This window comes from Ascaphus truei, chromosome 3, assembly GCF_040206685.1.
Source record: "Ascaphus truei isolate aAscTru1 chromosome 3, aAscTru1.hap1, whole genome shotgun sequence".
In the NCBI taxonomy this organism is placed as follows: domain Eukaryota; kingdom Metazoa; phylum Chordata; class Amphibia; order Anura; family Ascaphidae; genus Ascaphus; species Ascaphus truei.
In genome coordinates this window covers 13,526,722-13,544,211 of record NC_134485.1, presented here as the reverse complement: position 1 = coordinate 13,544,211, position 17,490 = coordinate 13,526,722, and positions in this window count along the sequence as shown.

Sequence of the window (17,490 nt, the reverse complement as noted above, 5' to 3'; positions counted from 1 at the left end):
TATATAGTCTTTCAAAATCGCAGCGTCTTACAGGCAGAAGACCCTGATCCTCCCCTGTATCCCCCTCCTCCTCTGATTCTGATCCAGTGCGGGAGGTGGGTGCCCCTGCTGCCGTGGCTCTGCTCGGTTTAGCTCTGCCAAAATACTCTGGGAGCCCCTTTTTTTTAGGGGTTTTAGCTATCTTTTTTGACATCCTGGATGTTTAGTTAGTATAAGGTGGTGTTTTTATTCAAGTCTAGCCAGTTTTGTTGTTCGTTTTTTTTAGAAAAACAGGGAGTGAGGCACAGAGCTCTCAGTTCAAGCTTCCATGCTCCTTGCTTCCCAGCATGCACCTCCCAAGATGTATATATTAAGATTATTTAGTCTTTCCTGATAAGTCGTGTGCTGTAGACCACACACCATTATAACAGCCCTTCTATGCACAATCTCTAATGTATTTGTGTCCTTCTGGAGATATGGTCCTGAACACAATGCTCATCAATTATCTATAAAGTAACCCAGTCTGTGTGTTTCTGTTAAGACCTCTCCATTTGACTGGAGTTGGCCATTTCTGCTTTATAGCCAGGGCCGATTAGAAGGGGGGTGGAGGGGGGGGGGGGCAGGACAGATTACCGGGGTCTGGAAGGGGCCCCGGGGCCCGACTATGTTGCATGAGTTTTTGTCTCTCTCGGAAGTATCATTATTTGTCACTCCTTACCTGCCGCCCCCTTCTCCTTCTGAACCGCAGCTTCAAATGATGTCACTTTACCATGGCAACACGACGTTGTGCGACATCACGTTGGTGATGTCCACGGCGTCATTTGATGCTACGATTCAGAAGGAGGAGAGCGGCAGCAATGGAGGAGGCCGCCACTGCTAAGTGGGGGAGAGAAAAGAGTTGCTAGGGGGGGCAATTTTTTTTTTCACCGGGGCCCAAACCCACCCTGGGCGGCCCTGTTTATAGCTTGATGTTAACTCTTTAGAGTGCTGGCCCTCATGATATTCAGGTCACGCCATGGAATACTCAAGGGGTTAAATATCTGACTGACAAAAGTGTTTGATAATAGCAGAAAACCTTGATATATTGATACTAACAAACATTTCTCAACATCTACTGTAAATTAGAAGACACTAATGCAATCTATCACGCGCTGTGACCTGAAAATAATCCATCCATCCATAATAAAAATACATATGTAAATATATAAACATATAATTAGCACTACAGTATATAACATTGTTTGGTCGTGTGATGTGCGGATATGACCGTCTTTGGTTTTTCAATGTGTTCCCCAGAAATGTTTTAAGTAACTCACTCACCCAAGAAAATGTCACTTAAATACTCATTTGCTATTTCGCCAAAAAGTGTTATTCTTTCTTGGTTTATTCGCATAATGCAAAACTTGCTAATATACGCCTCATTTCACCAATTTTGAAACAACGAAAAAAGGTAAACGTTGTGACCGAGTTGGATAATCACATCAAAGTAATGTTGTGGGTGTAGATCAGAGTTAGGCCTCCTCCCCATTGCTCGTGGCTGCGCGCGCTGTGGCGTGCAATGTGCGAACAAGATACGGCGCTCTATGGGGGCCAGCTCCAGTCACTGCCTGCGCAACGCTTGCAGAAATCGCGATGCGCGACAGCCTTTTCCGGCGGCCGGGGGCTGGCTAGGTCACGGCGACGGTTCAGGCCAATGAGTTCGACACAGCCGTGTGATGTAATGGCCGCGCCTTCACCACGTCCCTTCCCCCGCCACCCCCTGTTGCGATCTCCTGTTCTTCTCTTGATGCGCAAACACACATCGCAGCTGAAACTTTTGGAACTGCTTTAAAAAGGGTTGTTTTTGGTGGAGGGTACGTTCTGTATCTGTACATGTCAAAGACACTTACAGTGCAGGTACTTGTGCGCATGTCCTAAGGCTACGGCCGCAGTCACCGCGTCCCTGCGCTCGTCGGAGCGCAAAATAAAAACCATACCAAGGTGTGAAGTGTCCCAAGGACTTTCCATTGCTTATTGAGGGTTCTGCTTTTTTTTTTAATTAAATAGTTACTGCGCCTAATTATGCTTATTTTTTCTTCAGTTTTTGTAATATTTCCATATTGTCCCAACAGTACAAAGTATCAAGCAGCAGAACACAGATCCCGCTACAAGGAGCGTACAGTCACATGGGGAATTGTGGGAGGAGGTCAAGCGAGTCAGGGCTGGTGCCCAGAGTCCACAGCAACCTAGAACCTCCCTGCATACTGTACCTCCCTGCATACTGTACCTCCCTGCATACTGTACCTCCCAGCGCAGCCTTTTCTCTAGCTTCTGATTATCTTTTACCTATCACAGCTCTCCGGTAATGAGCAGTCTGTGCATCCACTCGAGAAGAAAACACTGGTCGTAATGGTGAGCATAGGCGTGATGTTCAATCAGACAGTCCTGGCAGTCTGGCCAGTGTAACGTCGCTGCTACTGCTACAATTGATGGATCCTTGCTGAGGTGATGAAGAATTATGGACCAAACAGGTAAACATTTACCAAGCCACATATGAGTGGATGAAAGGCTATTTCTCTTCAGGGTTTATAAATGTTGATGTGTATGGAGTCACAAAAACACTGTGCTCTGCAGCATTAGGTTTTTACAAGGTATCTGATGTTCCGCCAAACTGCTTTCGGCAGCCACTATAATTAACACTTTGCTGCTCATTGTGCTGCTATGTTTCAATCTGTCTTCTACCTTACAGATATCTATGTGTCCTTTTATTTTTATAGTGCAGGGGAGGTCAACGCCAGTCCTCAAGGGACAGCTACAGGCCAGGTATTAGGGATATCCCTGCTTCAGCACAGGTGGCTAAATCAGTGGCTCATTCTAAGGCTATGGCTGATTGAGTATCCTGTGCTGAAGCAGGGATATCTCTAATAGCAGACCTTTTGGTGGCCCTTGAAGACTGGAGTTGACCAGTCAATGAGTAAGCCACTGATTGAACCACCTGTGCTGAAGCAGGGGTATTCTTAAAACCTGGCCTTTTGGTGGCCCTTAAGGACTTGAGTTGTCCACCCCTGATATAGCATTACAAAATTCACATCTCCTCTCCCCCCTGCACATTACATCTCCTCTCCCCAACCCCTGCAAATCACATCTCCTCTCTCCACCCCCTGCACATCACATCTCCTCTCTCCACCCCCTGCACATCACATCACCTCTCCCCGGCACATCACATCTCCTCTCCCCCCTTCACATCACATCTCCTCTCCCCCCTGCACATCACATCTAATTTCCCCCCTGCACATCACATCTCCTCTCCCCCTGCACATCACATCTCCTCTCCCCCCTGCACATCACATCTCCTCTCCCCCCTGCACATCACATCTCCTCAACCCTGCACACCACATCTCCTCTCCCCCCTGCATATCACATCACCTCTCCCCCCTGCACATCATATCTCTTATACCCCTGCACATCACATCTCCTCTCCCCTGCACATCACATCTCATATCCCCCTGCACATCACATCTCCTCTCCCCTGCACATCACATCTCCTATCCCCCTGCACATCACATCTCCTCTCCCCCTGCACATCACATCTCCTCTCCCCTGCACATCACTTCTCCCCTGCACATCACTTCTCCCCTACCCACTCCCTGCACATCACATCTCCTCTCCCCTGCACATCACATCTCCTCTCCCCCCTGCACATCACATCTCCTCTCCCCTGCACATCACATCTCGTATCCCCCTGCACATCACATCTCCTCTCCCCTGCACATCACATCTCCTCTCCCCCTGCACATCACATCTCCTCTCCCCTGCACATCACATCTCCTCTCCCCTGCACATCACTTCTCCCCTACCCACTCCCTGCACATCACATCTCCTCTCCCCTGCACATCACATCTCCTCTCCCCCCTGCACATCACATCTCCTCTCCCCCCTGCACATCACATCTCCTCTCCCCCTGCACATCACATCTCCTCTCCCCTGCACATCACATCTCCTCTCCCCCTGCACATCACATCTCCTCTCCCCTGCACATCACATCTCCTCTCCCCTGCACATCACTTCTCCCCTACCCACTCCCTGCACATCACATCTCCTCTCCCCTGCACATCACTTCTCCCCTACCCACTCCCTGCACATCACATCTCCTCTCCCCAACCCCTGCTGCTGTCAGGCCCAACTCAGTGCCGGCTGGGCCCCCTACAGCTTCCATTCTCGGGACCATTGTCCCTGCTAAGCCCCCCCCCCCACCCTCCATCACAGCCCTGATTGGGCAAGCCATGCTGGACGTCACAACTGGGGGCGGGACTTCTGGCGACAGGGCACTGCAATTCGCCCGAGGGTGGAGGTTCAAACAGCCGTGGAGGGGTTGGGATTGGCTGCAGCAATACAAACACTGAGGGGAGAGGAGGCTGCCTTGCCAGCTCCCAAAAGCCAGAGAGTGGGTTTGTCGAGCCCTGTGTATTTAAACTAGCCTAAACCCGCAAAGCATCTGTGGTACAAAAAACTCTCTCTCCCCCACCCTTTCCTCATCTCCTCCTCTCTCTCTCCTTTTTCCCCCTCTCTTCCCATCATGTTTCTGGAACCCACCTGACTAATGCCACCTCATGATTTTATTGTGAAGACAATACCCCAAGGAAAGAAGCACGTGCTGTATGTATGTGTAACCCCCTTTTAATTGCAGGCAGGTGGCACACACATACACTGCCCCTTGGCTGCAATAGGACACTATAACTCCCAGCATGCTGTGCTGCAGCAGGCAGCCACTTCTGGTACAGGAGGACGAGACTTGTGAAGGACAGGGCCTCAGCTAATGAGATTGGACTCTGGACAGGCGGGATTAAGGAAGGAACTCTCTACGAGTCCCTGGCAGGACTCACGGAGGCAGAGCTGCCACAGCAGATCTGCGCGCACCTGAGCGATCTCAGGGCTGACTGCTGGCAACCCGGGGCCAGTCTACGTTCCGCCTGTGTGAGGGGACGCTGGCTGGCAACCCGGGGCCAGTCTACGTTCTGCCTGTGTGAGGGGACGCTGGCTGGAGGCCCGGGGCCAGTCTACGTTCCGCCTGTGTGAGGGGACGCTGGCTGGCAACCCGGGGCCAGTCTACGTTCTGCCTGTGTGAGGGGACGCTGGCTGGAGGCCCGGGGCCAGTCTACGTTCTGCCTGTGTGAGGGGACGCTGGCTGGAGGCCCGGGGCCAGTCTACGTTCCGCCTGTGTGAGGGGACGCTGGCTGGCAACCCGGGGCCAGTCTACGTTCCGCCTGTGTGAGGGGACGCTGGCTGGCAACCCGGGGCCAGACTACGTTCTGCCTGTGTGAGGGGACGCTGGCTGGCAACCCGGGGCCAGTCTACGTTCCGCCTGTGTGAGGGGACGCTGGCTGGCAACCCGGGGCCAGTCTACGTTCTGCCTGTGTGAGGGGACGCTGGCTGGCAACCCGGGGCCAGTCTACGTTCTGCCTGTGTGAGGGGACGCTGGCTGGAGGCCCGGGGCCAGTCTACGTTCCGCCTGTGTGAGGGGACGCTGGCTGGCAACCCGGGGCCAGTCTACGTTCCGCCTGTGTGAGGGGACGCTGGCTGGCAACCCGGGGCCAGTCTACGTTCCGCCTGTGTGAGGGGACGCTGGCTGGCAACCCGGGGCCAGTCTACGTTCTGCCTGTGTGAGGGGACGCTGGCTGGAGGCCCGGGGCCAGTCTACGTTCCGCCTGTGTGAGGGGACGCTGGCTGGCAACCCGGGGCCAGTCTACGTTCCGCCTGTGTGAGGGGACGCTGGCTGGCAACCCGGGGCCAGTCTACGTTCCGCCTGTGTGAGGGGACGCTGGCTGGCAACCCGGGGCCAGTCTACGTTCTGCCTGTGTGAGGGGACGCTGGCTGGAGGCCCGGGGCCAGTCTACGTTCCGCCTGTGTGAGGGGACGCTGGCTGGCAACCCGGAGCCAGTCTACGTTCCGCCTGTGTGAGGGGACGCTGGCTGGCAACCCGGGGCCAGTCTACGTTCTGCCTGTGTGAGGGGACGCTGGCTGGAGGCCCGGGGCCAGTCTACGTTCCGCCTGTGTGAGGGGACGCTGGCTGGCAACCCGGGGCCAGTCTACGTTCCGCCTGTGTGAGGGGACGCTGGCTGGCAACCCGGGGCCAGTCTACGTTCCGCCTGTGTGAGGGGACGCTGGCTGGCAACCTGGGGCCAGTCTACGTTCTGCCTGTGTGAGGGGACGCTGGCAACCCGGGGCCAGTCTACGTTCCGCCTGTGTGAGGGGACGCTGGCTGGAGGCCCGGGGCCAGTCTACGTTCCGCCTGTGTGAGGGGACGCTGGCTGGCAACCCGGGGCCAGTCTACGTTCTACCTGTGTGAGGGGACGCTGGCTGGCAACCCGGGGCCAGTCTACGTTCCGCCTGTGTGAGGGGACACTGGCTGGAGGCCTGGGGCCAGTCTACATTCCGCCTGTGTGAGGGGACGCTGGCTGGAGGCCCGGGGCCAGTCTACGTTCCGCCTGTATGAGGGGACGCTGGCTGGAGGCCCGGGGCCAGTCTACGTTCCGCCTGTGTGAGGGGACGCTGGCTGGAGGCCCGGGGCCAGTCTACGTTCCGCCTGTGTGAGGGGACGCTGGCTGGAGGCCCGGGGCCAGTCTACGTTCCGCCTGTGTGAGGGGACGCTGGCTGGCAACCCGGGGCCAGTCTACGTTCCGCCTGTGTGAGGGGACGCTGGCTGGAGGGAGAGCAGTGGAGCATCCAAGTGAGAGCAGCAGGAGGAACTTCCACGTCAGAGGGGATCTTCAAGGGAAGCAGTATAAAGGGGTACCGAAGCGTTTTGCAGGCCTGCTACAATAATAAGTAGCTAACAACCTCCACTGTGTTCCGGCCCCATCATACAGGCCTTGATACCCAGGATTGAGTGGCCTCAGCAATAGACACTGACATACACCCACGCAGTGTTGAATGGGGAGTGTAATGTTACTATGTTATGGGATGTATTTAGTGATCTTTCTGTTAAGGATCATAAGGTACCAGAGTGTCCATTGTTACTTTCTTTATTAATACTGTTATACCATAAACACTACTGTAGTTTATTTCCCGTTGTCTGACCTAAATCCACGTGTGGCATGTCACATATAAAAGGAGTGGCTCGGTGATTAAAGAAACTGAGTTTGAATCATGGGAACCTAGTGCCAGCTACTTGTGACCTTACCAGAACACACTCCTACTGTCTCTGTACGTTCTTCCTATCTACCAATTAGATTGTAAGCTTTTTGGAACAGGGACTCATTTTCCTAAATGTTACTTTTATGTCTGAAGCACTTCTCTCCATGATCTGTTATTTGTATTATTTGTTATTTATTTGATTACCACGTGTATTACTGCTGTGAAGCGCTATGTACATTAATGGCGCTATATAAATAAAGACACACATACAGTACATACCTTGGACAAGTCACTTTATCACCCTGTGCCTCAGGCAAAAAATCATAGATTGTTAGCTCATCTGGGCAGGGGCTGTGTCTGTAACATTCTTATGTGCTGCGTACCCTGCGCTATACTGTAATTGTGAAGCACTTTGAGACCCATTGGGAGAAAAGCACTATATGAAATAAAGTTATAATAAGGCAAACTCAGGCCCTCACCTCCAGCAGCAGTGTTAGTCTGAGGCATTTAAGAGGGGTTACATATATATGTAAGTATGTATGTATGTTTGTATGTCCATCATCAGGTAAACATTCTAGTCCAGCCATTGTTGCCACAACAATGTTATAATGTTGTCCCTTGAATGGTAAAGATTCAACCCCTTCCTTCCTTTCCCTCTCTCTTCCTTTGCCTCTCCCTTCCTTTTCCTCTCCCTTCCTTTTCCTCTCCCTTCCTTTTCCTCTCCCTTCCTTTTCCTCTCTCTACCCTTTTCCCTCACTTTCCTTTTCCCCATGTTTCTTTGTTCCTCTCTATCCCTTCTCTCTCCCCCTCTCCCCCTCCCTCTCTCCTCATGTTATGGTCATCTGACTACCTTGCGGGACAGACAAAAACTGTGTGTCTCTCTCTATCTCATCTTCAGCCCTTGTAGATCTGCTGCTGGATGAAGCCTCTCCAAGGATCTTCCAACTACTGCGGTTGCAGCCTCTCTTCTCCCCGTTGCTCCAACAAATTGTCAGATTTCAGCCTCCCATTTTACTTTTGATCGTAGTCTTGGTCTTTTAATCGCTCTTTAAATCCAGTCAAGTACCATTTTTGTCCAGCAATAATCATTTCTTCTTGTGATATTTGCTATTTGAATTTCTTCTCCCTTGTGATGGTGCCACACACTTGTGTTACATTTCTAACCTACTCATTATTTTCCCTTCTATTCGGGTTATACTCATCACACAGCCCCCCACACTTCTTTGCATTGTCTGAAGCTTCTGAATTATCGTCGCATTTAGGGTCTATTTATACCTACAGTATGTGATGATATCACGGGTTTCTATTGGTGACTCCGTGGCAAAATAAAAATATAAATATTGCGATTCCTACTTTAAGGGTAAACTTGTAAATCGCAGACGTCATAATTTTCAAAGTCTGGCACATAATAGTTGACATAAATAATGTTTTCACACAAGAAAATGCTAAATTCATTTATACAAAGGGTATTATTTCATGAACTGGTGATCCTGCAAATGTGACCCCCTCAACACCAGAGCGGCCTGCAACCCTGTAGCCCAGTGTTTCCCAACTCTAGTCATCAGGGAACCCCAACAGGTCAGGTAAGGTCTTAAGGACATCCCTGCTCCAGCACAGGTGGGTCAATCCGCGGCTCTGACATTTTGACTGAGCCACCTGTGCAGGGATATCCTTAAGACCTGACATGTTGGGGTTCCCTGAGGACTGGAGTTGGGAAACACTGCTGTAGCCTAATCTTTATATTAACCCCTTCAACACCGAGAGTGACCAGCAATGCTATAGGCAAATTTCCATATTAACCCCTTCAACACAAAAGGGACCTGCAATGTGTTGCACCTCCCCTGATGTTGAAGGGGTTCATATTTGGAAAGGACTACGGCAACAGTGTAGTATTTCACATGTTGATTCTGTGGACGGTATAATACTTAGGGGAGGGAGGGAATAGATGAAGGCTGTCACAGTGACAAAATTAATGTCATTTTTGGATGACTGCAATAAGTGAGAAGGTGGCTACCCCTCACCCCCCACCTTCCTCCATGCAGCCCCCTTTTCTTACTCGAAGAGGTGTTTAAAGCGCGAGGCCAAATCGAATGAGGCCTGACAGCGGCACAATCAGAAAAATGATGGCATTTCCCTAAACACCGTGTGTAAAATGGTAATTATCCACAGGGCTGTGACAGCTGGCACTTACTGGAGAAGAGAGAGGCGGGAAGAGAATGAGAGGTGGAATGCAGCTCCTTGTCTTCATTCTCATCTCGGAAAAGGAAGAAATAAATAAAAAGATTGCGGGCTATAACGATAGCAGGTCTATGCTGTCATGGGCTGCAGATGGACTATAGAAAGGAGATTCCTGTCTAATGTACTTAGAAATGATTATATTATCACTACCGTTTATGTTTCTAGACCAGGGGTGGCCAACATCAGTCTTCAAGGGCCACCAACAGTCGTTGACTGATTGAACCACCTGTGCTGAGGCCAGGATATCCTAAAAACCTGGCCTGTTGGTGGCCCTTGAGGACTGGAGTTGGCCACTCCTGGTCTAGACCATTGTGTGCTAAACACTGTGCAGATGGAGCAGCAGTTATTGCACTCACTGGGATTTGGACAATGGTAAAACGGTGCTCTCGTTACCTCTTCTCGCACGCGGCTTATGCAAAACCATGGCCTCGTCTCCCGCGGGTGCGTTGTGTCCGTCCCCTGGCACTGCACCAGCAGGAGTAATAACATCTTACAAATCTAGCCCCCGTTGACACAAGGCGTTGAGTAAATGACGGCCCATTATTTAACAGTAGTGCTAATAAAAACAAATCGTTAAAAAGATAACACTCATTATTTTGTGTGTTTACTCGCGTTAACGACGGTAATAACATCTGCTCTGCACAAAGCAGAGCAATACAAGCATAATGAGTCCCTGCCCTGAAGAACAAATGACTTTCTCAAGGTCATATGTGTCCCGGACCAGTTAAATCAATTCATATATTTATACCCACACAACACCCCTGTAAGATCAAAACCCAGACTCTCCACATCCTATATATATATATATATATATATATATATATATATATATATATATATATATGTGTCAAAAAGGAGTGCCACAGAGTATGTGACAATGTATAAACATAAGACAGAGAGCCCCGATGCTACATCTTTTCTTTGGCCAAAGCATTTGTAAACTGCAATACCGAAGAATGTAACTGATTTACCCTCTCTTATGAGAAAAGAACAGATAAGTATGTAACTGTATGATTTTGTTATGTTGGATTATTTCTTATTGTTAGACTGCCTGCACAGCTGTAGATCCTCACTCAGGACAAACTCAGATCCTACGCGTTTCGCAACACCCCCATGCTTCATCAGGGAACCTATATATAATTTATTTTTGAAATGTTCTTCAAATATGTGGTGAAATAATTGATCAACTTTCTCAAAATAATCATCAATGTTTCTGTTGGTTTGGTTTAACGTAAAATGTTACCGGTCAGAGGTTTCTCACCAAAAACAGATGTCTGAAGGTTGTGCATCAAATACTGTATGCACTGTATGCGTGACGAGGCAAGGAGCGGTGTGTATAAATTAGATTTCCCAATCATTGGAGCTCAACAACAAAAATGACCAATGACTAGCACTTTGCAAAGACTACGCATATTTCTTCTGGATTTAAAAATACATGTACGTGATTTTTTACTTAAAAAAACATCAATCACTGAGACTAATTCAATCAAAAATATCACGGTATTAGTTTATAGTGATTGCATTTTTAAGGTAGTGCCCACAACTATGCACATTTTCTGTTCAAAATAACAACAACCCAGTCTGACTGATTCTTAGCCGGAATAGTCAAATGCCCTTCACTGAAGTATAACTGGTAAGAAACATAAGTCCTTTCCCATTGCGTTGGTTTAAAATCTCTCTGATTTTGGCCCTTGGCGGTTGACATTTCTGTAACTGTAATGCATTGCTGCACTCGGAATGTGCTGGGGAGAATAAGAGCTCCTTGGTCTAGTGAGGCGCTGACATGGTTAATAGAATTACCACCTGCACTGTTGCTTTGTAACTGCATCCTGCTGCTGGTCTGGGGTACGGAAAGCCGATGGCAATAGTTCATAAACAGAGGAAGTTAAAAATCCAACATTTGATGCATTGATAAATATTAGAAAGGGAGTAAAAAGCTAGGCAACGCTACAGTGAAAAATGACTTTTTAAAAACACCCAGTGATTTATGACATTTCCATTGTGTAAGGAAAGCTTTTTTATTAACGAATAGCCAATCCATCTATTTTAATGCAATAACAATAGCTTACAAGCATAATTTATTGTGGCTATTTCACAATGCATAATTACACGATAAAACATATGTAAAGAATCATTTACAGGCTGCCTTGAATTAGGCAAATTTATTGGAACCATGGCTCTTTGTGATACTATGGACAGGAAGGGTAAGGGTCACACACATTAGCAGAAAAGGGCTGAAACCACCTGATTATTCTGTTGTACAGATTGTGTGCTATGCACCATACATTATTCATCATAACAATGCAGATTTTTTTTTACCACTTCTGTCCTTCTTTACAATCCTACCTTCTTGTTCTCTGCCCTTGCTCCCAAGGACAATGTGCAATCTTTTCCCAACTCTGCCTCTACATCTGCATCCTTCCTCCTCTCCTTCAGAACACTGCACACAGTGATAACTTTTTTTATGGGATGTCTGTACAGATGTGGAATGCATACAGATGTGACCCATCTGAAAGATTAAACTTTTTGGTAATCTGCAAAGGTTCAGAATTACAGCTGCTATGAAGAATGAACATGCCGGTTTCCCTTAAAAGGGAGTCTGGGACTGGCAGTATACATGGAGGAATATGTAAGGTACCAAGGAAGTGGTATGTAACATGATATACTTCAAGGGCTATCCATGCGGCCTTTGTGCCCTCAAAAGGCAGCACAGTATATATTATGTGCACAGGCAGAAGGGACGTTGCAGCCATGGGTAGGAGCTTTTCCCCGCGTCGGTTAGATGCTTAATGCCGGAATGCTGGTGAATTCTGCCCTTCTCCTCTTCTTACACTTGGAACTAGTCATTAGCACAGTAGAGGAGTGAGGCATTACAGTATTTATCAGAGAGAGCAGGGAGAAGCTATGATCCACGCCAGCAACATCTCTGCTCACACTGCACTAGGGAAAGAGGAAGAGTGGGCTGCTTGGATGGGCAGAGCTTCTGGGCCAAAGGTGAGGATCTGTCTGTTGCTCACCAATTTCAAGCTCCTCAGGGCAGGGAATCCCCAAATAGACTTTTCGCACGTATCTCCACTTGCATTCTTCCCTTTCTGTCCGTCATCACTTCACACCCCAAACCGCTCAAAGGGTTAAACACAGCAGAACCTATGAGCATATACAATGATGTGGTTTGCATAATGAATGTAAGTGCGTGTTAATAAACTTCCCCTTTTGTACAATCATTTTCACGCCCATTCCTTGTGGTCACTACAACTTCATCTGGTCTCATCGCTGGCAAATGAAAGGGGTCTATGAATCAAGAAAATGGTTGGTGCTGACACATTTCTGATCGACTGCGTCGGCGGATATAGAATAAGCCCCAGAGGCTCATATTTACTAAGCAGTGATATTCCATACGACGACTTCAACTTGTCTTTCAGCACCGGGAGCTGTCCATCTCATGGAATAGCATACTATACACAAGTGTATTGACTGCAAATTGGTCTGACAATACAAGTCTATACACCATCCAAGCACAGAGACAACACAAGCACAATTAGAACACAGGAATGCTCGAAGCACAAGTTTACAGACAACACAAGACTAGACAACACAAACTATACAAAGTAAACACGTCTGCAGACTGCACACGTGAATAAACTGTTCAGGCATGTAGACAATGCACACATACCGACAACTGAAGGGTACAGACAATGCAAAATGGAGACAATTCGACAATAGAAGTGTACAGCCACTGGAAGTATAGAACCAATAGAAGTATACATCCAATGGAAGTATAGAACCAATAGAAGTATACAGCCAAGGGAAGTATACAGAAAATACAGGCTGACGGAACACAGTATAAACACACAAACATTACACGCATACAGCTATTTTAAAATATAGTGAATTACGATGTACAATGATATAAAGACTAGGAGGAATATTCCCTTCCCTAGAGAGCTCACTATCTAAACAGTGTCGTACAGTATTTCTCCTTAGATCCCTATGGGCACAGCAAACTAAATCATATGCATAGTATGTGTTTACATTGTATTGTATTGTATTGTATGTCTTTATTTATATAGCGCCATTAATGTACATAGCGCTTCACAGCAGTAATACATGTGGTAATCCAATAAATAACAGATAATATAAATAACAGATCATGGGAATAAGTGCTTTAGACATTAAGGAAGAGGAGTCCCTGCTCCGAGGAGCTTACAGTCTAATTGGTAGGTAGGGAGAACGTACAGAGACAGTAGGAGGGAGTTCTGGTAAGTGCATCTGCAGGGGGCCAAGCTTTATGTGCCATGTGTTCAGAATAGCCACAGTCCTATTCATATGCTTCTTTAAGCAAGTGTGTCTTAAGGTGGGTCTTAAAGGTGGATAGAGAGGGTGCTAGTCGGGTACTGAGGGGAAGGGCATTCCAGAGGTGAGGGGCAGTCAATGAAAAAGGTTTAAGGCGGGAGAGGGCTTTAGATACAAAGGGGGTAGAAAGAAGACATCCTTGAGAAGAACGCAAGAGTCTGGATGGTGCATAACGAGAAATTAGGGCTGAGATGTAAGGAGGAGCAGAAGAGTGTAAAGCTTTAAAAGTGAGGAGAAGAATGGAGTGTGAGATGCGGGATTTGATCGGAAGCCAGGAGAGGGATTTCATGAGGGGAGATGCTGAGACAGATCTAGGAAAGAGTAGAGTGATTCTGGCAGCAGCGTTAAGGATAGATTGTAGGGGAGACAGGTGAGAGGCAGGAAGGCCGGACAGCAGGAGGTTACAGTAATCAAGACGGGAGAGAATGAGGGCCTGAGTCAGAGTTTTAGCAGTCGAGCAACAGAGGAAAGGGCGTATCTTTGTTATATTGCGGAGGAAAAAGCGACAGGTTTTAGAAATGTTTTGAATGTGAGGGGCAAATGTGAGAGAGGAGTCGAGTGTGACCCCTAGGCAGCGTGCTTGGGCTACTGGGTGAATGATCGTAGTTCCAACAGTAATGTGGAAGGAGGTAGTAGGGCCAGGTTTGGGAGGAAGTATGAGGAGCTCTGTTTTAGCCATGTTGAGTTTAAGGCGATCTAAACATGTGATCTAAACAATAGCAAAGGATACATTGCCAGTTCTTATTGATATAGAACGGATAGGCTGCACTCAATGTGAAATCAGCTCCAACTAAAAGAGGTGAACATGTATTATTGTGTAAGTAACCGAAACAGAAAACAGGTCATACTGTGTCTGGTAGAAACATGAAAACTATCCAAAGGGCAGTCGCAATATTTTTAAGGGTTTTTCTTTCCAAATTTTGCTTCCCTGTGAGATGTTTCTCCAAGCCTCAAAGGGCAAAAGTCCCTCAATATGTTGTGTAGATGAGTGTTTTGGTAAGTATATAAGTCAATGGTTGCTCTATTAAATATTACTCTCTCTCTCCGACTCTTTCTCATCTCTCATCTCTCCCCCTCTCCTCTTTCTCCCCTCCCTCCTCTCCCCTCCCCTTCCTCCCCTCTGTAATGTGTCTTACAAACACTTGGGGAACCCCTTGCAAACTATTACTCATCCTTGTTTTTTTTGACGGCTGAAAGGGCAATAATCGCCTGGTTTGTGACCTTGCGTGAAGGTTCTGCACATCTCTAGTTTCTGGCATTTCAAGCGCTGGAATACTGAAACAGAAGTTCCCCAGTTTCTCTTTATTTCTGTCACTAGGAAAATGACCAGCTTGCCTATAAACCAATGTTATTCTGGCATGCCCTGTTCTTGAAATGCATAGGCAAAGTTTGACTAGGACAGGGAAAGGTTTCTAGAACAGGGGTAGCTAACTCCAGTCCTCAAGAGCTATCCCTGCTTCAGCACAGGTGGCTCAACCAGTGGCTCAGTCGAAGAATGTTCAGCATAGATTACCTTGACTCAGGGTGCTGGATTCAGGCGGCTGGGTGGAGAAATAGGAATGGTGAAAATGATGGGTGCCAGGAACTTTACTTGTACATCAGTATTTATTCACGTCCCCAGACACTGGGATACATCCCACACACATATGACAATGTTGTAACATGTTATCGTGGTTATTCATGAACACTGTGCTTCCTTAAGTGCCCACTCTTAACACTCAGAGGGAGGTGTATCTATAGGTTACTTTACTGGAATTGGATCTCCCAAACCCCCCTTTCAGAGTAATGTCTGTTATACTCCATTTAAACTGGGCAATTACTGGGATCCTGGTCGGTCATCTGCAGATGAAGATTGTACCAGTTTCGGAACTGCCACTTCCACATACTGTAGGCTGGAAAGAATACATGTACAAATCTGCCAATAGAGCTGATCCACTGACACCCGGGAGCCATCGGTCTGGGGCCCTTTGTGGCATGTCGTTCTCTCCCCTCTGGGACCTGCTTGTTGCTGTTAGCCATCTCATTAAAGGCAATGTCCCTATCTATAACATAACAAATAAGAGGGGGCAAGGTCTCTTCTACTACTTTATGGACATATCTCTATCTACTCTCCCCGATGCTCATCTCCTCTTATCCTCCAGGAACCTTCCAGATCCTTCCTCTTGTCTTATATACTCCCTTGTGCTGTCAGTATCCCCATAGCAACACAGGGTAGGGCCCAGCATATACGAACCTGCTAGTAACCCCTTAGGGGGGGTGACATACATATTTGCTTGTGTTATTAGTTAGAATTTCAATAGTCACAGAGATTATCTGAGTGTTTTAACTCTGCTTCAAAGAGATAGTCTTTATATGCTCTTTATTTCACTCAGACCTCTTTTGCAACTTGTGGTGGGGGGGGAGGGGGTGGTTACTGTCAAGCAACTTTCATGATTCATTTTGGCAAAAACAAGAGGTATTTGTTTCCCAACATTTCTTTTGAGGGACATAAAACACCCCAGATGGCTGGTCCGGCCTTGGCAGTGTGTGCCGAAGATGGAAGCCAGATCCTGGTAGTCATCAGCAGGTCTGAGGTTTGCAAATAATGAGCAAAGCACATTAATATAATGAAGCATCACACGTAGGATCTTAGCGGTGTGATTCATTTCTCAACACCCGGTGCCAAGCTCAAACATCAGGCCAACAACCGCAACACCGGTGCACAAGTACTGGCCGCCTGGAGCTCTTTAGCCATACTGAAATGATATACAGTAAGAAGACAGTTGTGGTTGTGTTCTGAGTCTGGTAAAGGGCAGTACTTGTATCAACATTATATTTTGTTTATTTATAAAAAAATACTTTACCAGGAAGTAATACATGGAGAGTTACCTCTCGTTTTCAAGTATGTCCTGGGCATTTATTGGAGTTGTAAAAAAGTGAATGCACTCAGTCCTTTTTATGCCCTCAAAAAGGAGGAGGGCACATGGGCTAAAATAAAAACTAGTATGGCCGTCTGCAGCATCAATGTCTCAGTGGCAAAGACATTACCCAGCACCGCAAAGCTTCACAGGATCCTCCGGCAGAGAAGGGATTAAACAATTGATGACTTCCTGAAGCTGAACCTGCTAAGCTGTGCCTGCAACGTTTGCCCTGGACCTGGCTCATTGCACATACAGTAGCAAGAACGGAAACATGACACAATGTCTTCCCAGGTCATTGTACGAGAGCCAATTGGTAACAGTCTACAGATTTCCTACTGACCCTCAGCAAGGTGTCAGCTGATGCATCATTCCATAAAGAACCACTGCTGAAATGTCACATCTGGGAGACTTTAACCTTTGCGCACAATCACGGAGTAACAGGTTAGAAAGGGAATAGGGTGGATGAATAGAGAACACTTACGTATAAAAATAATGCAGAATACCATAATACCATCTCATTCTAATAAATTATATTAAAAGTGAAAGTGGGGGGGGAGAGAGGGATGAGAGAGAGAGACAGAGAGAGCGAGAGAGAGAGAGAGAGAGAGAGGGGGGGAGAGGGAGAGAGAGAGAGAGAAAAGAGAGGCGTGGAGGGAAAAGAGGGGGGGAGAAAGAGAGATAGAGGGAGGGAGGAGAGAGAGAGGGGCGGAAGAAAGAGAGGAGGGAGGGAGAGAGAGAAAAGGGGAAGAGAGAGTGAGAGAGGGGGGAAGAGGTTAGAAGAGGGCGAGGAGGAAGAGAGAGGGAGGGATGGGGGAGAGAGGGAGGGTGAAGGAGAGAGAGATGGGGAGGGGAAGAGGATGGAGTGGGGGCGGTGGGGAGAAGAGGATGGGGTGGGAGGGAAAGGGGA